Genomic DNA, 26,147 nt, shown 5'->3' on the forward strand with positions numbered 1-26,147 from the left:
GGGCCAAGCTGGGAATGCACTTTTGCTGGAAGGCCCAGCCACTGGCCACCCTGTGAAACGTTCATGAGGGAGGACTTTCAGGGCCCAGAGAGGGGACTAATCCATGCATCCATTTCTCACGTGCTTGCTGTTAGGCCAGGTTCGCAGCAGCTCTGCATCGGGATTATTGGATAGTTTTGCTTCCTTTTATAAAATTGCAGCCCTGCCTTCCACCCTGCATGGGCCGTGCCAGGGTGGGGGTGGGAAGAGGGTCACATGAGCTTCCTGAGGCTGGAATTTCAACTGTGGTTGTCCCCACACATCTGGAGGCTGAGGGATAAATGCTACATGGAAGCTTTTAACCATTGAACTGCCTGCCTGGGCAGGCCCTGAAGACAGTATCTGTGTGACCCTCCCCACCCACAGAGAGCTGACCCTGCTTGATATGGCCCTTCTGGAATGAACCTGTCTCCCCAACAGGGGCAAAGTTGTCTCTGATTGATAGGGTCACCCTGGCAGTCCGAAGGGAGGTAGTTTCCCCAAGGCAGCTAGGAAAAGTAGAAAGAGCATGACCTGAGGAGCCCAGTTCCATCCTGCCTGTGACCTTGAGCCACTCACTTAATTTCTCTGAGCCCCAGGTATAAATTTTAGACTTTACAGCAGCATTAATTGAGATCTGAGACTAGCTCCTGGCACAGCATCCTAAGGTGGTGGTCACTCATCTCACCTGTCGTGGCTCCCACGTCCTTGTCCTTGAAGAGTTCATGATGCCAAAGGATGAGGCGGGACAGAGCGGGCAGGGAGGCACTCAGCCAAAGACCTGGAACTCTGTGTTCCTCGCTCCTGTCCTTCCCCCAGCTGCTCCTGGGAGCCCTCAGGGATGCAAGAGTAGCACACAGAGCAGTCTTTATGATTCTGAGTGATCCACGGAGGAGCCCATGGCCACCTCCCACCGTTGGAAAGGACAAGCTCTGCTAATAGGAAGTGATGGTTGATCCCATTTAGCTGGAAACGTCCAGAAAGGCAGGATTTAAAGGAGGCTCACATTCCTGCAGCCCTTCTCCTGGGAACCCTGGCGCAGGGTGAGAAACGCCGTCTGTATTACGGCAGGGCAAGCACAGAGGTGGGGGTAGCAGGCTCTTCCTGCCGGTCACCAAGGATTATACTATTTTTGTCCACCTTTTATTCAGACTGAGAAGAGGAAAAGAAGGAAGAATATTTTGGAGGACGGGCAGTGCTCTTGGGCTACCAGAAACTTCACAGGGAGGCAGAACAGGCGCACAGTCTCTGTGCTGCTTCTCTGGGGACAACCACACGGGGATGGTGTGCTTGGCTCAGATGGGGTCCTGAGCTTGGGCAGTGGGATGCCTGAACTGCTGAAATGTTCCATAGCTCATCAACAGTTTGGGGAGCACAAGATGAAATAGTGTCACCAACATTCGCTGGCTCAAACTGATGATGGTGTTGTTCATTATTTCCTGTGATTCATCAAGTCCTCTCTGGGTGCCTCTACGGGGCACCAGCCTGAGGAGGGGAGGACCACTGGCTAGCTCAAGGACCCCAAGCATCTGTCGAAGGAGGACCCTGCCGAGCAGCCCCCAGAGCCAAACCTCCCTCAGGATGCGTGCCAGGGCACAGCTCAGGGCAGGCTCAACTGCCTCCACCCATGGCCCCCTACCTAGATAAGCTGGTAGGAATCACTTGGTTTTTTCAAGGAGCAGACCCCTGGGGCCCAGTTCAGGAGCTCTTGCCCACTGGCAAGTTGGGCCAAGTAGACCGAAGAGAGAAAGGAAGGCCACTTCTTCAGGGCATAGACCATGAATGTTAGACTGGCTTTTCCTGCTCATCGGTATGTCTTGTCCCCTCAGGGCAGGGACACGTGCCCACTTCTAACACGGGGCCTGGCACACTGTGTGTGCATTTTGTTACAGAAAATCAGATAAGTAGCAAAATCCTTGACACAGGATCATTTAGCCTAGCTGAGTATCCAAGTCCATTCAGGCTGCTATACCATGCACGGAGTGACATAAACAGCAGAAACCTATTTCTCACAGTTCTGGAGACTGAGAGGTCTCCAAGATCAAAGTGCCAGCAAATCCAGTGTCTGGTGAAGGCCCACCTCTTGGTCCACAGACAGCAGTCTCCCCATTGTGTCCTCCCACCACAGGAAGGATGAGAAAGCTCCCTGGGGTCCTTTTCACAAGGACACTGATGCCATTCATGAGGGTGCCACTGCCCTAACCTGATCACAGCCCAAAGACCCCAGCTCCCTTATACCACCACGTTGGTGGTTAGGACTCCAACATATGACCTCTGGGGGAAAATATTCAATCCATTGCACCTAGTATGGCAGATATACTAATAGCTGTCGTATATTAGAACACACAGAAGTTAGGTATCCATTACCACGATATACAGTCTTAGTGTAGTAGAGACAAAAGGGATGTGGGTGGACAAGAATAGATTCAGGAAGGTCAAGTAAGTTACCCCAGGCCTCATATAGTAACTTTCTGGTATAAATAGAAAAGCTTACCAGGTTCCCTGCACTTGAGGCCAGTGATGCTCCTGCCCCATCCTATACCCCATGGTCCTACATGAAATAAAGAGCTAACAGGGAAGGCAGCCCTGAGTGATAGAAAGTTCTAAGCACGGAAGCCAGGGAATTCTGGTTGTGAATCCTCTTCCTGACCCTTCCAGACTATGCAGGCTCATGCCTTAAATGGGCACAGTGATGGAGAGTCTTTGTTGAGAGGATCCACTGAAAGAATTAAGGAGTGCCTAAATTCTCTGAGCCTCCTTTCCATATCTGTGAAATGGGAACAATAGAGCCCTCCTAAATTGTGCCTGTTGAGGGGTGGGGATTGGCCATTCATGAGAGGGGACAGAGAAAGCACCTAGCAGAGTGTCCTGCACAGAGTGGCCGTTCAACAAGCTTATTGTTCACCAGACCATCAATTACAGAAAAAGCCTCATCTTGCAGAAATGAAGGCGAGAGGCAGGTCTGGGTGAGACGAGGTGTGCCAGCCCCGAGGAGAAAGACCTCCAGGACGCGGAGGATGACCTTGCAGAGGGGCTCGCTGGGGAGGTGCTGGGTGAGGTGAATGGCTGGCGTTTCGCTGAGCCAGGCATTCCCGGCCTCGCTCTCCGGGCCCCCTCGGCCTGGGCAGAGTGCCCTGCGTGCGGGCTGCCAGCACTGCGAGGCCCACGTAATTATTTAGCCGTTTACTAGCATCCGAGACACCCAGGGTGCACTTCAGCCATCAATTAGCTCGGCTCACAGCCCCCCTGTGAGGCCCAGTGGTATCAGGACTCCCATTTTTCAGCCGAGGAAACTAAGGTGTAAACAGGTTAAGCAACCGGCCCAAGGTCACACCTTGAGTCAAGCGGTCACAAGGCACGGAGGCCGCGTCCTTGCTGGCTCCCCGGCCTGTCCTTAGCCCACTGGCCCATGCCGCTGCCCATAAAATGCACCGTTTATATCTCGTCAGGAAGCCAGGGAGTGCACCCGAGACTTTAGGAGCTGTACAGAAAGGCCATTCAGCTGATTTCCAAGGCACTGTAGGGTTTTTAAGGAAATGCTTCACCCCTTGCTTAGAGAGGTCGATGGGGGGCAACGTGACCTGAGTTAGCAGTTTTCTTCACTGGGCGGCTGCTACCTCCCACACCACAGCTGGCGATAGGGCCTGGGTTTGCTTTTTCTCTGCTTGTTCCAGGAGACACCCACACTGGCACCTTCTGGGGACCACAAAGAGCATCTTTCAGGAGACGCTGAGATGTGAACACAGAGCACAAGCCTCCCTCCCACTCGCCTGCAGCTCCGGGACCTGCCCAAGGGCTGGTGCAGGGAAGGGGGCTGAGGTCGAAAGGCTCCCCAGGTGTGCAGTGAGCGGGCGGGAGGAGGCGAGCAGGGGGAGCCTTCTGTTGCCTCGTGATCTGCCTGGCCACACAGAGCCGCTCCTGGCCCCAGCCGTACCCTCCCCGACTTCCCCGTGTTCTAGACCTTCTCTCTCCCAAGAGCACTGGCCCGTGTCCTTGCTTTGCCAGGCCCTCCTAGGTCACCTGCCGTATTCTCAGCTCCCCCCTCTCCCTTGGCAGCCCTTCCCTATTCCCTATCACCCACCCCCTAAAATATCTCGCAAATATTTCTGGAATCTCGATTTGGACAGCTCCACCCCAGACTCACCTAAATCATGATAATAACATCCTCGTTGGGCTTTCAGTTTACCCCCTCTCCTCAAACCTGTCATCACACAGCACCCAGAACGCCTCATCCTAAAGTTCTTATTCTCCTTCTTAAAACCTTTCATCCTTAGTGCCGGAGATGAAACCCAGGCTCTCTAGTATAGCATTCATGGCCCAGCACCCTTCCCTGCCTCTCCCCACCTCGTATCCCTTTTGCTGGTGATCTTCCACGCACAGCACACACCATACTTTCCCAAGTCTGATTCTGGGTCTAAGGGCTCCTGGAATTGCCTCTGCCTCCTGCCCTCACTGGCTGAGCCTCACCTGTCCTCATGGCTCCACGCAAGCTGGGAGAGCCCCCCTGTACCCTCCGGCTGGCTGAGTGGCTGTCCTCGGCTCCCATGGCCCTCTATGCATGCTGTCCCAGCACCCCAAAGATCCTGAAATGATCTGCTTGTGGGTCTCCTCCTGATTTTTGAGGGCAGCCACTGGGCTTTCTTCCCACTGCATCCAGTGCATGGTGCTTTGTACACGGCCGCCAGGCAGTCAGAACTTGATTAAGCTTAAATCAACTGCATGATCTGATTCTAGTGATGTTTTTAATGGCTGATTATTTGCACATAGGAAGGAAGAGTATAAAGGATTCCAACTAGACTCTCATACTCAACACAATAAACTTGGGTATACAAACCAGATAGAATCCAGCCAGCTCTAAATTTTCTGTTGAAATAGCAGACCGAAGTCCCATAGCCTCTCAGCACTTCAGTTGCTTTTTTGGTAAATCAAAGGATTTGAACAGGATCTGTGGGGAGCCCAGAAGAGGGGCCTTGGTCCTACTATGGGGGCGAGGGGCGCCCAGCAGGTGAGGCCGCAGGTCCCCCCACATACATCTTTCGATCAGGGAAATTCTACTCTTGTTTCTTTTATAGTCGGGCTTCCACATAAGGGATCGTTTGAACAAAAGATCTTGCAGCTAGTGGAAACTAAGAGAACGACTTACCCTATGTCAGTGTCAACCGGGGGCACTTTGGGTAGAACCAGGGTGTCTCTCAATGCCCCTCCAACCACACTTGTGGCTTCAAAGAGTAAGGTTCCTTGAATATATCAGGCAGTGTTAATTCAGGAATCTCTCGGTCCAATAAGAAGGAGCCCACAGAAGCTTCTCTTTCCTGTGACCTTTGAGAATCCCTGGGGACCTCAGGCACCGAAGGCTGCGCTGGGCAGAAAAGCACAGGCTGTCAGTGGAGAGTGTATGGGCTGGTGAGGCTGTAATTACAGGGTGTGCAGAGAGCGGCCAGGACACGAGGGAGGAGGGGCAGGGGCTATGTGGCCTGGAGAGGATTTCGCTCAGAGCCCGCTGCGTCCTCCAGGGGCATCAGCTGCCACCTCCTGGGGAGCTGGTCAGAAGGGGACCAGGAGAGACACCAGAGCCCACCCCACTCCCATTTGTACAGAACCCAGCGGAGCCATTTCTGGGCACTCACAGGTGCAGATCCCTTGTTCCAGGTACAAATGGGTGTGTTCAGGGTGGAGTGAGTGATGTGCCAAAAAGCGCAGCCTGTTCCTGGAAGGGGGACCCCCGTGCTCCACCTCCGAGGTGTGAGTCACAGCCTTCCCGCTCTCTCCTGGTCTTGTCTGTGACACACCTGGGACCAGGCACACAATCATTCCCTGGGTCTTGAAAGGCACAGACCAGAGAATCAGACATGCTCAGATTTAAACCCCAACCCTGCTATTCTGCTGGCTCTGAAACCTTTGTTGGGCAAGTGCACCTCTTTGATCCTCAGAAATTTTACCCTGTAAAAATAAGAATAGTCAGGTAAACTGCAGTTTAGTTTTCTTCACACATAAGAGTAGAAATAAAAACAGTACCCATGTCCTTGTTTTGTGATAAGACAGTACATGGAAAGAAAACACGCCTGATTCCAGTAAGTTAAATTCTCAGGCTGCTGATCCGGTGGCTCCCTGAGTCTTGTTTCTCCACCGATGAGGTGCTTTGTTCTCCTGTCAACTCCCGGAGTTCGGTCCCTGGTGCTGGGACCCAACCGAGCTGTCTGTCCTCCTTCCTGTTCTCCCTTTGCCTCACTCCCTTCTGCCCTGTCACCCACCGGTGGCTGGTCTGGGACACTCCCCCTTATACAGTTGTACTTTCCGGAGCTGCTCTTTCCAAAGGCCTCCTTGGGGACCGTTGGGGTTAGAGCAGTGCTAGGCTGAGGGCCAGACTCCAATCCAAACTCAACATCGAGCTTGAGCAGCCACCTGGTGAGAGCCAGGCCACCTCTCAAGGCAGCCCACTGTGTCAGCTAGACCTCCATGGTGCCTAAAGCCATGGGCTGGGTGGCAGGGGCTGTGCAGCATCCAGTGAGGATGCTCTGAGCCACCCTCCAGAAGATTCCTGAGCACTTCCCTTTGCTTCCTAGTGGGCCAGGGGAGGCCTTGGGCTAGGCTTACAGTCTAGGTGCTACATCCTGGCTCATGCTAACTTGTGGCTTCTCAACTGGCAGTTTCAGTGACTGAAGCCCCGGCTGTTTGCAGGGTAGCACCCACAAAGCCTTGGGATGCCACTAAGCTTACACATAGATCCTGAACTGGCCTTTCCCAGGCCTTCCTTGAAAACATGCCTGTCATCTTCACTAAGCTTCTCTGTGAGCGTGGTGACATGCAAAGATCATGCAGTGCAGACCTGTCACCTTTACTCTACTTGGTTTGTTTATAGTTCAAGACTGAGGGAGGGTGGTGGGAGCACAGAGCGCTCCTGAGCGAAGGAGCTGCCCTGGTTAGATGCAGAGGGGACATGGTCTCAGAGCCTTGGGTGGCAGCCTTGACCACAACACTGCCTGGGGCAGGGCCGCTCAGGAAAGAGAGGGCCTGGGCCACTTCCCTCCTTGAGCTTCCGACATATTAAAAAACAAGAAAGACCAAAGCAGAGTTTCCAGCACTGTTGTATTTTAGTGTGTACTTTTGAGAAAACACTCTTGGCACATGGCACACAAATACAATGCAGCATAATTGTGAAGTTTAAGTTCACAAACCTGTAAAGTTGCAATTACAGGATTTATTTTTAAAATCGCTTATCAATTTATAGGACGCTATGTGCAGCATAACACAGTCAATGGGGTGCAACTCTAAAATAGTATAGTATTTCTTCCAGTTGCGACCAGCACAGCTCTGTGGTTGCGTCTTGTAGATGATACCCAGGTCTCCAGCCGAGGACCTCTCGGATAGGCCCTACCATGAGGCCAGGATGCTGGCTGATGGAGGAGTCGGGACACAAAGGCATGTGGGTTTAATGAAGTCAGAAGGGCACCTGGAAAGGTGAGCCAGCTCAGCTCCACCTCCTCAGAACCCGCCCCACAACATCTGGGTTAGTTCAGCTGCTGCCTCCACCGCTGCTCTGCTGTGTGATCTGGACCACTTGCTTGCTCTCTCTGTGCCCTGGATTTCCTCAACTGGAAACAATAAGAGTCCATGATTACATACTATTTGGGGGTTGTTGTGAGCATCAGATGACATAATACAGAAGAGTACTTGGAACCAACCGCACCTGGCAATAGTTACTATTACTAGGTTGAGCTGGGGAGTGCGGGCCTATTATTGCCAAATCTTGCTTTGTTAAGAGAAGCCAAAAATCCAGGATTTTAATGTGGATTTTTTGATTTTTGAAACATTCGCTCTTTTTAAAGCACTGTGCAGGTTAAGCAGAATAGATCTGCTGCCGGATGGGCCCACATCTGGTCTGAGGCCTTGGGTTTCACGGCGGCCTCCCCGGGGCTGTGATCAGAAGCCCCCCCTGCTCCCACCCACCTCACCTCAGCATGTGTCTGCAGGAGAAAGGACTCCAAGTGGGGAAGGGGGCCACAGAGAGAGAGACGGAAAATGGAAAGCCCATGCATCTGGATGGCCATTTCTCCTGCTCGAAACGTTGACCGGCCAGCCCAAGTGATATATTGAGTTCGTTTCTGTGGGTAATTGTTTAAATGTTATAGCAGCTTTAACATGTCGTCTGTTAAAACGTATTGGTGAGGCAGCCATTCCAAACTTGTAATGTGGGTAATATTTAGATGATTTACTAGGTGAGGTGCAGTTTCTGATTCAATCAGAGTTGCATTTGATTCAATAGGTGATGCATCTAATCCGACTGGGAGCCCATCGAATCCAGAGGTGATGTGTTTGATTCACGGGCTGATGTACCTGATTTAGAAGGTGATGGATCTAGTCCACGCTGAAGGATTCCAATTCCCTTATGCCGGGTATTTGCTTCAGAGCGTGATGTATGAGTTTTAATAATCGGACATGCTTTGGGGATGGTGAGGGCACTGGTTCTTCCCACTGCCTGGCATGTCTGTGGTTGCAGCTGGCTCCTTGCAGAGACTCTAGGACCAGAGGGGCCAATTAGGGGCATAATTCCCCAAGTGTGACCCGAGCTTCCACATGTCCCGTCTCTGCATTTCTTCTAAGATCCATAGATGGTCTTCTGCCTATCTGTCTAATTGTCTAAGGGTCCATGGTCAGGGCCATTGTGTTGAGAATCTGGTTCCTTGTATGTGGGGCGCTTTCAGGGGCACACACTGTCAATTGAGAGGTGCTCACCCTCTGTAGCTTCTGCTCTTGTCTGCCTGAGCCTCACCTGACACTTCATGTGGTCCTGGTGCAAGCCTTCCTGAGCCAGCCATGTTTCTGATCAACGTTTGAGGGATTGCATTTTCATGCTCCAACTAGGGACACAGGGAAGGATTCTCCTGAACACTTTTCAGCCTTCACCCCATTACCCTTCCTTCCCTACTGTGACTGGCGATGACTTCCCGAGAGAGGAGATGCTTCTGTTGCATTCTCTTCTGCCCAGAATGCCCTTCTCCCTCTTCCTCCACATGATAGAAAGCTGTGCCTCCTGTTCAGAGTCCCTGTCTTCTGTTACCCCCTCTAACAGAAGCCACTCCTGCCCCACCCCCCCCAGCTCGACCCCAGACAAGCCCCTTTTTAATAGTTTTCCATGTCTCCTTGGCCACATCTCCATGCAAACACTTGTCACACAAGTTGTCCTATGGCAGAGAGGTCTGTCTCTTCCTAATGTTGTTGTCCCCAGCACCGGCTCAGCACTTGATAGATGGCTGACAGGGAATCTTGGAGGAGGGGTTAGAGTGAATCGTTATAATAATAAATAATAATAATAGCTCATGTGTATTGAGCTCCAGGTATGTTCTAAGTGCAGAGAGGCCTATGATGTTACAGGCATCATCTTTTTATCTCTTTTAATCCTCACAACAAATCACATATGGCAAAAACTATCATTTCCTCCACTTGTACAGATGGGGAAATAGGCTCAGTGAGGTTGAATGATCTGTCCCCAGGGTTACACATCAGGAGAAGTAGATTGGAAGCTAGGTCTCTTGGATCTGAAAGTCAAGCTCTTAACTACCACATCATTATCTGGCCTCCCAGGACCAGACTCCCTCTCAGCCCAGCACAGGGAGACTGGAGCCCCCAGAGATGTAGAGGTACCCTCAGGGAGACAGGACCATGACACAAGGCACAAAAACATGATCGGTATACTGAGGCACAGGGGCTTTCGAGGGAGAAATTAAGGAAGGCTTCCTGGAGGAAGAGAAGAACAGAAGTGTGGCCATCAGCTGTGGTGATGCTCATTCTTAGCTGCTCTTGGCCCAGTGCTCTGGTCCTCAGGCTGCCCAAAGCGTAGGTGAGTCAATGAGGCTGAGTTGCCACCAACTAGTCTTTCGGGTAACTGCTCCCCCACCAGAGCTCTGTGCGGTCCAAAGCTGGGCCTGAGCTGGTGCTCCACACAGGGATGTCACCCCCACCCAGAAGATACTAGCCAGCTCACCACCTTTCAAGAGGGAGACACTGAGCCTGAGCTCGGGTGAGCCCTGGGTATTCCTGCGATGGTGGGAGTGGTCCCGATTCCACTTCTCCTCCCCCAGCACGTAACCCATAGCTCTCCTTCACTCTCTCTTGTCACTGTCTTGCTTCTCCAGAATGCTGAGCCCCTTCAGGAGTGAGGTCTGCTATAGGATGCTCTTAGCAAGGGAGCGGAGTTTCTGGAAGACAGCCTTGGCGGTGTACAACCTGCCCAGGATCAGATGGAGGAGAAAGCCACCAGGGAGGGAGGGGCCAGAGGCAGGGATCTGCTTCAAAGGGACCTGGACCACCCCCTGGCCCCGGTCCCCTGATTCTGCCCTTCAGGCTGGGGCTCAGGAGTCTATGTGTAACCAGGCCTCTGCTGGAGTGTGACAGTGACCACTATGGGTTACATGTGGGGAACCTGGCAGTTGGTAGCCAGCTCCGGGGCCATCCCTCCAGTTCTCCACTGTGCCTACCACTCAGCTTCCCTCTTCTCTTCATCCAGAACCCCAAGAAGGCAAACCTGCTGGTTTGAAGCCAAGAATAGATCAGCCCCTCTGGGGAGAGGGCGCTGCAGGTGCCACAGGCTGTGGGTCAGCGCTCAGGAAGGACACCGCGCATGCCCGGCCACATGCGGGGTGCCCGGTATGCCCACAGTACTGATGGCTCCTGATGACCCCGGCCCTGAATCCTGGCCCCATTTCACAGAGAGCAAACTGAGGTTGGAGAGGGGTTAGGGGGCTTATCCCAGGTCAGGCAGCAAGTACTTGAAGAAAGGAAGGAGAAAGGGGCACCTGGGTGGCTCAGTGGTTGAGCATCTGCCTTCAGCTCAGGGCGTGATCCCAGGGTCCTGGGATCGAGTCCTGCATCAGGTTCCCCACAGGGAGCCTGCTTCTCCCCCTGCCTGTTTCTCTGCCTCTCTCTGTGTCTCTCATGAATAAATAAATAAATTCATTTAAAAAAAAAAAAAAGCAGTGAAGGAGTGATACCCGCCAGCCCCAAGGCTGCCGCCCTCTCCCTCCGTGTCTCCGTGCCTGTGTCTCTCTCTAACGGTGGGCCACCAGGCACCGGGACAGGCTGGGTGGGAGACACTCGGATCAAGTACATCTTTGTGTCCTCCGGGCTCACCACCCAGGCAGAGGCCAAGTCCGGCGTCAGGTTGGTGACCGGCCAGACAGGCTCATTCCGCGGAGGCTCAAGCAGAACAGCTGCCCGCTCGGCTTTGCTGCTCGCAGAGGCCACGGTGGCCCCGACTGCACACACTTTCCCAGGCTGTGGCTGAAAGTGGGGGGTCCTCGGACACAGACAAAGTAATAGCTCAGCCTTGCAAATGACTTCGAAAATGGGGCCGCGGGGACTCCACTTGGCCGCCGCGCTCTGCCCGGCCCCGGCCCGGCCCCAGAGGCCCCCCAGCCCCCCGGCCAGCTGCGTCTCCCACCGCCGCCCACACCGAAGCCCCAACCACACGGAAGTGGCTTCTCAGCCCAGAATTCCCCGCCACACCCCTTCCCACGCGGGGAGGGGCAGGAGGCAGGGACGGCGGCAGCAGGGACTGCGGGGCTGACTCCACAGTGACATCAGATGTGGATCACAGACCCTCCCCGGGCACCCCAGTGGGCCAAGCCCCCCATGAGCTGGGCGAGGTGCTCACGTGCAACTTGTCTCAGGTGAGACCTCAAGTCCAACACCAAGGCCATTAATGCTAACAAGGGGCGTCGGGCCATCTGTGCAAACCTGTGGGGGCGACCACGAAAGACACGGCAACTGTCCGCCTAGCGGCCTTCCGTTTGGGTGCCCTGGGGGTACAGAGAGATAGACCCAAGAACACACAGGCACAGACAGCTTCGAAGACCTCTTTCCAGCCCCTCTGCTTTGGCATTCTTTCCTAAAACCTAAGTGTCGGAGCACACGGGTGGCTTCCAGTTTTCCCACAAAGAAAGGCCTTGCCCGTCTCAAAGCTGGCTGTGGGGCATCTCCCTGCGGAGTAAAATACTCAGGGCACCAAACGCAGGACTACAGGAAAGAGCCCAGTAAGAATCCAAGCCAGGGATACTTCATACAAGTAACACCACCACGGAGCTCTGCACCTCTCCAGCCTACCTGCCTGTCTATCTTGGGGTAAGAATGCTGGGGTATATGGGGCACTTGGCTGGCTCAGTCAGGTAAGCATCTGCCTTCAGCTCAGGTCATAATCCCAGGGTCCTGGGATTGAGCCCTGCATTGGGCTCCCTGCTCAGCGGGGAGTCAGCTTCTCCCTCTTCCTCTGTTGCTCCTCCTGCTTGTGTGCTCTCTCTCTCTGTCAAGTAAATAAATGAAATTTTAAAAAAAAATGTTTAAAAATGCTTGAAAGGCTACATCATTTTTCAAAATCCTTTTAGGAAATAGTCAAACAAAATAGTTTGAAGACCATTCCCTTAGTCCACCCCCTCCACAAAGGCACAGAGGCAGACCCATCAGCAGAAACTGAGGCAGACAACGTCCTTAGAGTCAGCATTGTCAGCAAGTCTGCTCATCCCCTCACTCGGGCAGGGAGAGGGGAGCCCCAGCTGCAGGCAGACAAGGGGGGGCTTCAGGAGGAACTTGCATCCAAAATAGTCGTGTTTCCCATGAGAAGAGAGTGACCTCACCCCTCTGGCCAGATGCTCACTGAGCTATAGAAATCTGAGTCATGGTAACACCAATATCGGGGGGTCCTCAGAAAGAGAGTCCTTGAGAGAGGAGACAATGTGTTGGTGCCTGAAGCTCATCTGGAGAAGTCTGAAGGTGAGTGGCTGGATGACCACAGCCTGACGCAGGGGACAGAGAAGGTAGCAGGGGAAGCAAGCTACATTCCACCCAAGGAAGGCAAAGAAAGGACAGGCAATGGTCTGTGGGCCCAGTGGACCTACGGAAGGCAGCAGATTGGATTCTGTCTTGAAAAGGTCTCCAGCCCAGCCAGCTTCCTGGCAGAGCCAAGGCAACTCCAGCAGAAAGAGGTTTGGGTGGCCCACAGAGTGCACCACAGAATGGAGGTTGAGAAGGGTAGGTCATAAACTGTCAGCTAGAGATGGCGTTGCCCATGCCAAGTAGAGGCATAGCAGGTGACTCCCAGGAGGACCCACATTTTCATTACAGGAAAATGAGCCAGTATTCATATGTGTGCCAGGATCCCCAGTGCCAGGTGACAAGGTGACAACAGACCAGGAGAGAAAGACCTCTTCTGCCTCTGTCACCCTTTCTGTGTTCCAATCCCAAGACCTTAAAGCTACATGGAAGAAGCTAAACACAGCCCATTCCCCTGAGTTGGGGCTCAGCTGGGACAGGGAGAGGCCTTAAATTGGGTGAGAGGGTAAAACTCTGGATTAGACTGGACTGGACTTTTTAATTTAATTTAATTTATTTATTTGAGAGAGGGAGCGTATGAGAGGGGAGAGGAGCAGAGGGAGAAGGAGAAGCAGGCTCCCCACTAAGCAGGAAGCCTGACATGGGGCTGGATCTAGGGACTCTGGGATAATGACCTGAGCAGAAGGCAAATGATTAACTGACAGAGCCACCCAGGTGCCCCTGGACAGGATTTTTTAGTATACATTTTTTTTTTTTTTTTTAGTATACATTTTGAGGTTGTTTGGTAATACCAGAAAGTGACAGTGAAATCCACCAAAGCTGAGACACTGCCCAGAGTATGGTCAGGACAGACAGGAGAAACTGTAGAGTCATGCTTGATCTTTGGCCTCTCCGCTAGCCTCCCATAGTCTGACCTCACAAGGCAGCCAGAGGGGGCCGTCAAAGGCCTGGCTGCTCCTGGACAGACTGCAGAGAAAGCACCATGGGAGACAAAGCCCTGTGGGTGACGACAGCCGCAGGAGCAGGCCAGGTGGTCAGCATGGGAGGAGGATAGTAGGGCGGGGACACAGCCGTCTGCCCCATCTCCATTCTCCTGGGCTCCAGAGCCAGTACGTGCTCACAAGCCCATACACATGCATCTGTGCCATCATGTGTGCACACACACTATGGGTGGCTCTTACTTCAGCCCCCAAGGGCTTTGGGAAGAAGCAAAGCCAAATATGCTTTGTATCATAGGCCCTCACTCCCCAGATATATTCATTTTAATAAGGGCAGGCAGCGCTGGGGAGAAAGTAGCCTGGGTGCATCCCAACCACCCTGGAAGCCTTGGGCACAGGTGGCTGGTGAGTCTTGCCTCTGACCCTCTCCCTTGAGCACTGAGCACTAAAACTTCATGCCCCCTCAGCACTCTCTCCGCTCGACAGAGGAGGCCACTGTGGGTCAGGAGCATTGAGTCATGCGGTCTCATAGGCCTGGCAATACCCAGTGGCCCATGATCACATGCATGCCCCAGGGTCCTGCCCTGTCCCCTCATCTGTCCACCATGTGGAGAGAATGCCCTTAGTCAGAACTAAATCTGTTCTAGGAAGGAGCGTCTCCTGATAGGGAAGGGCAGCTGATCAAGTGACTAGCAAGGTCCCTGCATTTGACCTTCTCTTGGGTTCCATCTCTTGCCCACCAGCTTCTCAACCCCAGGGGAATACTGTTCTCCTGATTGCTCAGGTTTATGCCTGAACAAAAGTACCTGGGTTGTCGGGAATGATCCCAGCGCTCACTCCAGGTTGCTTAGGCAATGATCTTTCAGGCACCCAGAGAACCAGACCTCCCAGCGTGGAGGGCCTGTGGCTGAGCTCAGCTGCCCTTGCTCACATGGACTCAAGGGCTCCAGGTCCTAGGAGCTGGGGTCCCCAGACAGCTCTGGTAAGTGCCAGCCCCCCAGGCTAGTCTGCCCTGTACTAAAGCGGTCTGATCGCTGCCCACAGGGGCAACATTCCTCTCTTGCTTATTCTATAAGAAGGAAAGATCCTCAGGATGGACAGAATCGGCACATGGCAGTGAGAGCTCACAGCCCAGAACACCACCCCACGGGCACAGTGGGAGGATGGGGATCCACACTGCCACAGTGAGCACAGGCTCACTGACTTCTTGTAATTTCCCCTTCACCATGAAACCTCTTCCTTAGTCTCTATATTTTGACATCTGGCCCCACTCCGGTGCCAGGTAGGTGGTGCCCACCTACAGGCCAGGTGTATTAGCCAGCTCGGGCTGCCATAACAGGGCACCACAGGCTGGGTGCTCCACATGACAGAAGTTCGTTTTCTCACAGTTCTGAACACCAGAAGTCCAAGACCAGGGTGCCAGCAGTGCTGATGTCTGGTAAGAGCCCTCTTCCTGGCTGGCAGACAGCCACCATCTCCAAGTGTCCTCATCATGTGGCTTCTTCTCCGTGGGTGTGTGGAGAGAATGATCTCTGGCATCTTATCTTATCAGGACACCAGCCCATAGCATTAGACCCTACCTTTGTGATGTCATTTAACCTTAATTACTCGGGCAGCCCGGGTGGCTCAGCGGTTTGGCGCCAACTTTGGCCCAGAGCCTGATCCTGGAGACCTGGGAGTGAGTCCCATGTCGGGCTCCCTACATGGAGCCTGCTTCTCCCTCTGTCTGTGTCTCTGCCTCTCTCTCTCTCTCTCTCTCTCTGTGTGTCTCTCATGAATGGATAAAATCTCAAAAAAAAAATTAACCTTAATTACTCCCTTAAAGGCCCATTTCTAAATATAATCACATTGAAGATTAAGACTTCGAAGGATGGATTTGGGGGAGAGAGGAGAGCTCGGTGCGGTTCATAATACCAACCTTGCCTTGGTTCCCATGAATGCAGCTCCCCGGTTCCTGACCCACTAGGGGAGAGTGACAGAGAGAACAGGAGAGGAGCATCGAGAGCCCACCTTGCTCCACAAGGGCTCACAGGGATGAGTAGTGTTTTCACCTTCCCAAATGTGAAAGATGGCCCTAGCCTGTGCACGAGGGTCCCCAGTACAGTCTGAGCATCTAAGACACACAAGAATGGAGGGGTAGGGCGAAGAGGGGCCCCAGGGAAAGATTAAAATACGTTGCCTGCGCAATGGAGCTGATCACCCAGAAGGGGAGTCAGATACAGGATGGACCAACCATCTTGTGATGGGAAAGTACCCGATCAAGTTGGTACTTGTATGCTGGGGGATCCCAGAAAAGGACCAATTCATTCTGTCTTGGGGCAGGAGGCAAAGATTTTTTCACTTTTTGGTTAAGGAAACTGAGGCCCAGAGAGGATCAAGGGGAAAAGATGAATTTTTTTGTTTGTTTGTTTCCCCCAAGGTCAGTGGCAAAACCTAAGAGACACTCAGGCCAGTGTTTCTGTTTCTCAGAGAGCAGTTTGCACGGTGGGCTGCCTCCTACACTTTGATAACCCCGACGCTCAGCATTCCAAGAGATGCTGGCAGGGGCTCTGCTGGGCCCTGGGCTCAGGCCCTGGATGGTACTGGGCGGCCAGTGCCCTCCCTGTGCTCAGCCACCTGGGCAGCGTTGCAGGCGTCTGGGAGGAAAGCGAGGAGTCCACCTGGTCCGGCCTCCTGGCCACGGGAAGTGATGCCTCCTGGGCTCGTTTGAGCAGCTGTTGCTTGCAAGGCCTGGCTCAGATAAACAGGCAGATGTCCTCGGGGCGACCTCCCTGACTCAGAGAGTTTGGGAACTGAGGTATTCAGTCCCTGGGGGGGGGGGGGGGGGGTAGGAGGCAAGGACAGGACTTGTGCTGCTGACTCACTCTTCTCAATGCCTCTGTTCTGATTCTTGGGCGGCAGGAAAGACCTGGGAACCGAAGGAGCCATCTGCGCAGGATGGGGTCCGGGACAGAAGAAGGGCGTGTTCTCCTCCCACCCATGCTACCCTGCGTCTCTTCCAGGACGGCCACAGGCCAGGGCCAATTTCTTGCATTCACGACACAGCAAACAGTGCAAGGTCTTCGGGTGTTACAGCAGATGGGAAGAGGAGGGAGATGATCCTATGACATCAGAGAGAGGCAGAGCCAGGTGGAGAGGCTGCTACACATATTTTCTGGGTGACATTAAATTATAAATATGCAAAGTGAGGATGACTGCAGAAAATAGCAGGAAACCAACTTTATTGAAAACTAGAGCTTGAAGGGACATTAGATGTTGTTTTGTCCCACCTACTCCAGGGCTGGCTTCGAGGGTGTGTGACCTGTGAGGCCACACACTCTTCTTCCCACTCTGGGAAACGTCCCACTCTGGATTTAGAGACCTGCATTGCCATCTTGAAATTCATAGTCATTGTTTTTAACAAGAGACCCACATTTTCACTGTATCCTGAACCCCAAAGATTACATATCCAGTCCTGTCCATGGCCTTCTGGATGAAAAAAGGAGCCGAGGGAGGGGAAAGGCTACTCAGGGTCACACTGTTTATTTTTACTGTAGAACCAGGACAAGACAAGCAGTCTAGAGTTTTCCACCACACAGCCTCACTGTGCTGTCTCTGTTCAGGACAAGAGCTTCTGACTCTGGCCTCCTCACACCCAGGGTCCCATGTCCTGTGGCCTTGCCTGCTCCAGGTGCGCTGTGGCCAGTGCTGTGGGGGTCGCAGCAGCCCAGCCTGGGCCTGGTGTTCCTTGAGAATTGTGAGTAGGGCCCCATGCCTCCCACAAGGGCTCACAGGGAGGACGTGTAATGAGAACCAGGCAATGATGATGGGATCTCAGGCCTGCTCTGCCTCTGAACCTCTCTCTGAGCATCTCTGATTATTGCACCTACTTTTATTTTTTTTTTTAATGTATATTCTTTTTTTTTTTTTTTTTACAGATTTTATTTATTTATTCATGAGAGACACACAGAGAGAGGCAGAGACACAGGCAGAGGGAGAAGCAGGCTCCATGCAGGGACCCCAATGTGGGACTCGATCCTGGGTCTCCAGGATCAGGCCCTGGGCCGAAGGCGGCACTAAACCGCTGAGCCACCCGGCCGTCCCTGCACCTACTTTTAGCAATATTCGGTAGCACGTAGCATGGCATCTGGCCTATAGGAAATGCTCGATAAAGTCTTCCACGGCTGATTTTTTTTCTCTAGCTCCACTAGTCCTGGCCTACGATTGTGGCTTGGAGAAAGCCCTGCTGTCATCCTTGACGCTGCCCTCTAGTACCTGCTGTTCAAACTCAGGTCTGAGGACCAGCAGCAGCTGCTTCCCCTAGGAACTCAGCAGAAATGCTGAATCTCAGGCCCCACCCAAGACATACTGAATCAGACTCTGCACTTCACCAAGATTCCCAGGTGAGTCATATGGGAATGAACGTGTGCAAAGCAGTGTGATTTCTGATGCATACAGCTGGCCTCTCTTGCCCTGCCCTGGGGGAGATGAGTCACTTCCTAGTCCTGGACAGAATTACTCTTAAAAAGGCAGAGTCCTGGCCTCCGGGATGGATTGGACCAGAGTCCAAGTCCCTTCCTGGGGACTTGCAAAGTGGCTGGGGTAGACTGGGTGAAAAGGCGGTAGCATGATGGGCATCGACTTGAGGAATGAGTGGATGACAGTTGGGAAGCCGTTGGAGACGACTGCAGTGATCCCAGCAAATGGGGGCCAGGGGTGTGGGGAGAGGGGGCTGAGTCCTGGAGTTAAATCTCCTGTGGAATTCAGCAGACCTAGCAAGCAGGTAGATGTTACAGGTGACATGGGAGGAGGAAGGATCAAGGACAAATCTGAGGTCCAGGGTTGAGATCATTGACAGACACGGTTGGCCAGCAGGATGAGGATAAGGGGCAGATGATCAAGGGAAAGGATGCATGCTTTCCATTTTGGACACAGTGATTTTGGTGAGCCAGCGGGACATCAGCAAAAGTTTTCAGCAAGGAGGGTGGGATTTAATGGCAATTAACTCACATCTCTTTGCAGATTCCCCATTCTAGACATAGACACTGCCTCTTCTTTGACCGAATGGCCCAGAGCATAGTGAAATAATGCACTGCAATAGAGTCTTGAGGGGCTCTGGCACTAACAGTGTGGGTTCAAATCCTGCCTCTTCCACTCTGGAGCTGTTTTCTTGAGAAGTTAATAAACCTCCCTGTGCCTCACTTCTTATCTTTGTAAAACTACCTATCACAGACAGTGGCAGTGAGGATTAAAAGATTAATCCACGTGAAGTGTCTCAAGCCACGTCTGGTACATAGTGAACACTCAGTAAATAAACAAATAACATATCGTATAACTGCCTGTTTGTTTGAAATTGTGAGGTCCTTGGGGGCAGCCATCTCAACGGAAATCTCCTTTGTGTTGTGTAACACTGTGCACAAAGCAGGTATACAATATGGTCCACAGAAACCATAACATATGTTGTTCATTAAAGGTGGCCCCGTGGGCCAGTGTGGTATCTGTGCACGGACGAATACAGATGTCGTATCTCTTTACAAATGATCATCCCTTCCTCTCTCCCTTTTTTCTAATCACAACTTAATGACTTGTAGGTAATGAGAATCTGTGTTCATTCGTTTCTCAGCTCAAGCTCATCTATGGGCTACCCTGATAACCCTGCCCGGCTTTGGGGTAAATCCACTCTCCTCAAAGAGTGGTACTGACCCCCTGAACAGGGGGAGACCTGTCCTCTGAAGATTCTTTCATTCATTTGGCAAAGATTATCAGTGTGCCTGTCAATAATAATGACAATCACTTCCATTTCTGAGTTTGAGTAAGACTAAGAAAGACTTTGCTCACTCTAGAGCCCAGGCTCATCAAGGAGAAAGATAAGAAGGGAGATACTATAAAACAGTGTGATTGGTGTATGTGACAGTAGAGGGAGACACAGGGTACTGGGAGGTCACAGGAGAGAGAGGCAACCCAGGCTGATCACTTGAGATCTGGCTCCTTCTGTGAGAGGACCAAAACAAAATAGCACCCCTAAGTGAATGCCTATCCTTCCAACAACACTGTGTGCCTTTTCTCCTTCACTATCATACGGGGCTTGGTGACAGCAGAGGCTAGGAGCCAAATGAGGGCAGAAACCAGGCCTCAGGCACAGATGCAAGAAGGAATTCAAGGCCAAGCATAAACCTAAGTCAATGACTTAGGCCCCTTTTCCTAGGAGCAGAGCTTGAGATAAGGATTGAGGACAGCTGATTTATCAAAGGGGCAAGTGCTCCTCAAGGAAAACTGATAAGGAAGGGAGGAAGGAAAACTAAAGAAGGAGAGAGGAGAAAAGTCTGGCTTTTGCCTGAATCTTGGGGGTCTGAGGATGAAGAAACCTTGCTCAAGCAAGTCATCCCCTTAGCTCAGCCAAGGTGGGCAACCGTGAGCTGTCACCCAACAGAGCATCTGAGTGGGCACAGAGGCCCAGTAAAAGGGACCTGGGCATCAACATTCCAGGCACAAGCAGGTTTGGGTCAAAGTACCCCTATTGGGTCCACTTTTCCCCCAGGATCACTTCAGTCTATCTGACCTCCTTTGTGAACTGGAGTAGGGTGACCAGCTCCTTTAAGAATCTCAGTCTGTGCTTGGTGTGGAGCTCACTGGTGAGCAATGTCTGCAACTCTTTCTATAAGTGCTGTTGCCAGGCACATCTCCCTCATTCTGTTTGTGCATCTGGAATTTGCCTACGAAACATGACTTTGGGTGGTAAGGGGCAAGTTGGTTTGCCCACATAATTTGATATGAATCCTCTGGGTGTCTGGGGGCATGGTTTATACATTACTGCTCACAAATCATCAGCCACAAACCCCAGTGTGCAAGAGGAGAAGGCCAATTGTTTTCAACCACCAAGGCAACCTGGCCTCTCCTAGCAATTGTGAGTCATCCAGTATCCCTTCAATAAATTCCTTTTCTGCATAATTCATCCAGAATCAGTTTCTATTGTTTGCATCTAGAAGTTCTGATGGATATAGACAGTCAATCTGCTCCCAATCTTCACGTTTTAAGTAGTGGTGTGGCAAAAAAAGAAAAAAAACTTATAAATTTGTGTATTTGCCAGATTAGTTCCTTGAAACTAATTCCTAGAAGCAGAATGACTGGATCAAAAGGTCTACAAAACTGAAAGGCTTCAGGTTTATACTGCCAGATTGTCCAGGGGCCTCTGACGTTGCTGAGAGGAGAGAGGACTGCTCCAGAGTGCTGGGCATTGAGCTTGAAGCTGCACGGGATAGCAGCCCTAAGAGTCACTTCACCTCTCAGGGCGGGTGGCATTATAACCATCTTTTTTTTTTTTTTTTTTCAGAAGTTTTTTTTTTAATTTTTTATTTATTTATGATAGTCACAGAGAGAGAGAGACAGAGAGAGAGAGAGAGGCAGAGACATAGGCAGAGCGAGAAGCAGGCTCCATGCACTGGGAGCCGACATGGGATTCGATCCCGGGTCTCCAGGATCGCGCCCTGGGCCAAAGGCAGGCGCCAAACCGCTGCGCCACCCAGGGATCCCGCATGATAACCATCGTATAGATGAGGAAACCAAGAGCAGAAACTTGGGTCACTGGTCCCAAGTCACAGCACTGGTAAGTAGTAGAGCTACTTGAGGTTTGAACCCAGACATGCAGGATATCCTATTTGTTCCTCTAGACCCACTCACCACTCTTTTCCACAGGGAGGCCCGACTTATGGCCCACATCATAGCCCCCCATGCCTTTAGCTTTTGTTGGCTTCATGCAACAGGAGGCACAAGCAGGATTTGAAAGAATGGGGAAAGGGAAAGTCACAGTATTGATTCCCAGCTTCCTCCAGGCAGGCCACCTTGGTTGCCTGAGCTCCCTAGCAAAGAACAACCTTACTCTCTTTGGGTTTAAGAAACCTCTCCCTCCACTAGCCACCTTCAGGTCTAGGAACCAGAAGAACTCTCTACTGTTGCTAATGGGTTTCTGTCCCATCCCTTGTCGGCTTCCTTTGACTCCATCAGCCTCTTCATAAATAGTCCCTGTGTTAGAGTCTCCATCATTTTTCTTTTGAGATTCTGACATTATATCAGGTCCAAGACAGAGTCTTTCCATTGGGTCATGTTACACACGTGTACCTTTAACACATCAGTGCAATGCCACTAATTCCTGTGCATATGCATGCCTCCCGTGATGGATGCTTACAGATTCCACCAACCAGCTCTGTGGAGTTCAGAATGTATGCAAAAAGAGCCCTGGGATGAGAATCAAGACTCCTGCTTGCTGTGTAGCCTCGGACAAGTCCCTCAAGCTCCCCAGCTCTTTGGACATCAGTTCCTCATCTGAAAAATGAAAAGCTGGACTAGAAAGTTTCAAAGGTCAGAATACCCAGGAAGAAGAGGACAGACAAGTAGGGGGAGCAGATTTTAAATTCACCTGTGCACTTTCCACATATCTGCAAACTAGTATGTACAGTTCTATGAGGAGAAGAGGGAGCCTCTTTACAAGCCAGCGTGCTGGGACCTTTTTATTCACATGTATTTAGAACCTTTGCTGTTTGTACTTGGCCAGCTTTGGATGGCAAAACGGTCTATTCTCTGTGGAAATTTTGACTTATTTTTCCAGCTGGTCTGCCAGTTGCCAAGAAATGTCATCTGAATATCATTATTTAATCGAAGATTAGTCCACGCCTGTGACATAGGCTGCAACTATTATCTTCTTTGATTCTTTACATAAGCACACACACACTCTTCACAGGCTTGACCTTGCACTAGTGGAGGTAAATGCTGCCTCCTCTCTGACCAAATGGCCCAGAGCATAGTGAAGTAATCCACTGGGATTGTGGCTGTCTGTTAGGTCGGTGAGTGTACATGTGCAAGGAGGAGGATACGTAGTGAGTATGAGGAAAGTACCTTTGAAGTCATTCCTTGCAGGGATCCAGAGAGGGGACCTTCCTTGATCACTGGTCATATCAACATGGCCTCCCACCCTAGCAGCTGATTTCCAGTGTTTGTTTTCAGATTAGACCATGTGTGAAACAAAATCCAGCCAAGCCTGCTGGGAGGTATGGGGATGGACCAGACAAAATTTGCAACCCAATCATATTGCAGATCTCTTGGGTAAAGCAAAGGAGAAGAGGGCAGGGAGGGCATGAGTTCAAGCTGTAAATGTTGGCTTGGGTGTTGGAAAACTCTAGACTGCATGACCTTAGAAGGCCCCCACTTAGCCCTGGAATGTCTCCAACCTTCTTAAGCTCCATGTGACATCCAAGCTAGCTTCTCGTTTACTGCTTTCAGGGCTCCCTAGGACAATTTTCTCACTGGCCTTGGTTCAGCCAGCTGAGGTGATAACATTTTATTTTGGTTTTCTTATCAGGTTGCTCCCAATGAAGCAGGGCCTTGACCTACCCTCAAAGTAGAGCTCATTACAGGGTCAGGATTTGCTCTCTTGTTCATGAAGACCCTTTAGATTCTTCCTTATTTTCCAGCCTCTTGGCCTCTGTCTCATCCAAGGGCCAGCTGTGGCCAAAGATCTAACACTGTCACTCCCAAATCACTGGCTAAGTGATCATCTGCCAGAAAAGAGGAGTCTGGGGATAAGCCCCTGGGCCTAGAGGGCAACTTGACTCTTTTTTCATATACTGTGGTGGGGACAAGAGAAGTCATTGGCTTCTTTCGTAAGAGTTGGGGTCACAGAAAAACTGAACCTAACGACCAGAAATTCTCAGATAGACCATACTTATACCTCTCCACTTTCATTCTCTAAACTTTTTCTCTTTCCCAAAGCCAGTCCATGGACATGTCAGCTTGAGGACAAAGAAAACCATAACCAACAGGACGATCACGTCCATGCCTCCAGCACTTTCCCGGTGCCTGGCATGTCATAGTACTTTTCAAAATAATGAGTGAGTGAATGGGTGCATGGTGTGCATGAGTGGATAAAGGTGGCTCCCAGAATAAATCCTCAAGAAAGTCTTCTTTGGAAAGGGTAGAGAGAAGGCCCTCACCTGCCATCATTACAATATAACAGATATAAATGTCTCCCAGACTAGTGAGGACCCAGCCTCTAAATCAAATTGGAAACCTCTTTTCAGGCTCCTCTGGGTGGAAAAATGAGAGATGAAGAAGGAGGAAAGGCAAACAGGGAAAAATGGACCAAGGTGAAGGTCAGACCTCAATCCCCATTCGAGCTATATGTACATTTCAGTCCTTTTTCCCAGACTGCTCAGCACATCCCTCACCCTGGCGCTCCCCCAGGTAATGATGGAGGCAGATGACTAGATGGAGAAGATAACCAGAAGCCCAACCAGATTTTTTTTTTTTTTTTTTTTTGGGTCCAGTTGCTAAGTGTAGAGTGACTCATAAGAACTCCAGACAAGGATGACGATGGAAAAGGAGTCTAGCAGATCAGGGGAGGGGTTGGGGAAGGAAGGGGGACCCTTGAGGTTGGGAGAGAATGGGAAACATGTTTTGTAAGATTTCCAAGATTTTTGGGGGCTGTTGTTAAGGACTTTTTCATAAGACCTGTTATCCTGCTGGGGTTTACATCACTATTTGATCTAAGCCCCAATAGGACGACTACATCTGCTACTAAGCTGTGTTGTAAATGTCTTTAATTTTTATATTTCATCTGAAGGGAGTTGTTAAAGTGAGTTTACAGGGTGATGGCTCTTTGAATAAAGGCCATCAATACTGGAGCAGAGCTCTGTATGACACTTAATTTTCACTCTAATAAGCCCTCCTAAAACATTACAAGATTTAGGAGGTTTTTCCTTTTTTCTTTTTCCCTTTAACTTCCCTTCCCTCTTTGCATTATTTCTCTCCTCTCAATCTCTTGTACTCTCCTTTCTTGCTTTTTCTTAAAGGACATATTTGAAAAGAACATTTTTGCCCAGATGACACCACTTCTCTTTTCACCGCCAGCCAGATGTGCTCTTGACTTCTGAACAGGAGAAATGTTTCTTTGAAGTTTTTCAAAGACTTTGCTTTTATTTAGAATTTTTTCCCCTTTTCTCCTCTCCCTCATGTTTAACTGGTTGGGAAGCCCCAGGAGGGGTTTTCACATGGGCCTCTTTTCTTTTCCTGGGGCATAAAAGGAGTGGGATCAGAGGCACTGTGTTCCAAGAGAGCCTTCTATTTTCTGCCCCAACGATTCCAACTATTTTCTGGTGGAGCCGCTGTCCCTAGGAGCAAAAAGAAGATGGCTTTAGATTTGGCCTGGAACCAGATTTTTTTTTGGTTAATACAATAGTTCTGTATTGTGCAGGGGTGGAAAGTACCCCCATCCTGTTCCTGAATATCTTCCTGCCCTTCACAAAGGGGGGCGAAAAGAGGTGTTCTCTTTCCTGGCCAGGGTACCATCACGGTAGCTCAACTGCTCTTGCATTGGCCTGAAATTTTGTAAAACAAAGACTGGGGAACACATCAGAAAAAGACAGATTAGCACCCAAGAAATAGACCAGAAGCCCCTCTGAAAGTGAAGATAGAGCCTTATCATCTTCATCTCCCCATAGCTACAGACCCCCTCATGCTACCCAATAAGTTTGGGCTTGTTAGGGGTTTTCAAGGATGATTGGGAAAGAGCTAGTGCTTTAGGTGGTGGCAATGAGAGAAAGCTAGAAGATTTCATTTGAAGAACAAAGATAACATGTCAGTTCAAAGAGTTTGGAGTATGAAATCCTGGCTAAAATTCCAGCTGTGTGCTGCCTAGCTGTATTTCTCCCCAACTAAACAGAAGTTCCAGAAAGGTGCAATCCCCAGGACCTAGAGGAATGCTTGGGGCTTGGTGGACATATAGTAAATACTTGATGCCTGCAACAGTATGTCTGTTTGACAACAGCCATGATTCTTTTGGAGGGAAGTCTCTGTTCAAGACTCAGAAAGAAGACTTCCAAAGGAGTTACTGGAGGTTCCCAGAAGACAGGTCACTCCATAAAAATATTTGTATTTCTAAAAACTTCTGAGGTTGTTGAGGAAGATAAATAGGTTTGGGGCAACTCAGGTATGTGACTTCTTAATTTCTTTCTCTGGATGAAATGCCGAAATTGCCTTATCATAGCTAAGAAAAGGAAAGCTTCCCAAATAGTCCATGTTCTCCCCTACTTTCCCAACCTCCCTTATAGATATTTAGTTAGACGTGACTAGTTCAGGGCAACAGACTGTGAGTGGAGGTTATGTTGATGTCAAATCAGTTAAAGGTCTTTGCTCTGCTTGCATCCGTCTCTCCTTCTTCTTTAGTGTTCAGTAAGCCACATGCTCCGTGATGCAGCTGAGAGATAACAGAGCCTCTTTCAACCCATCCCTGAGTGACTGAGTGCAATGGAGCCCCCTGCCAATCAGTCTTGGATGTAAAACATGAGGTCAGTAAAATTTTGTTTTGTTAAAAACTGAGATTTCAAGATTAATTTGTTATTG

The 26,147-nt window shown here is 50.8% G+C and overlaps 2 long non-coding RNA genes across 3 annotated transcripts; both read left to right on the forward strand.

Moving 5' to 3' along the window:
• Positions 1-11,602: 11,602 nt before the first annotated feature.
• On the forward strand, positions 11,603-17,015 carry LOC144321657 (uncharacterized). 2 transcript variants are annotated; one of them, XR_013387250.1, is made up of 3 exons: positions 11,603-12,135; positions 15,167-15,216; positions 16,680-17,015. It is a non-coding gene; the product is annotated as an uncharacterized LOC144321657 (long non-coding RNA). The 2 variants fall into 2 exon arrangements; XR_013387249.1 differs by lacking the exon at positions 11,603-12,135 and adding an exon at positions 14,546-14,760.
• Positions 17,016-17,374: 359 nt separating this feature from the next.
• Positions 17,375-26,097, forward strand: LOC144321656 (uncharacterized). Its single transcript, XR_013387248.1, has 3 exons — positions 17,375-17,514; positions 17,960-18,160; positions 25,971-26,097. It is a non-coding gene; the product is annotated as an uncharacterized LOC144321656 (long non-coding RNA).
• Positions 26,098-26,147: the final 50 nt, after the last annotated feature.

Source organism: Canis aureus, chromosome 10 (genome assembly GCF_053574225.1).
Source record: "Canis aureus isolate CA01 chromosome 10, VMU_Caureus_v.1.0, whole genome shotgun sequence".
In the NCBI taxonomy this organism is placed as follows: Eukaryota; Metazoa; Chordata; class Mammalia; order Carnivora; family Canidae; genus Canis; species Canis aureus.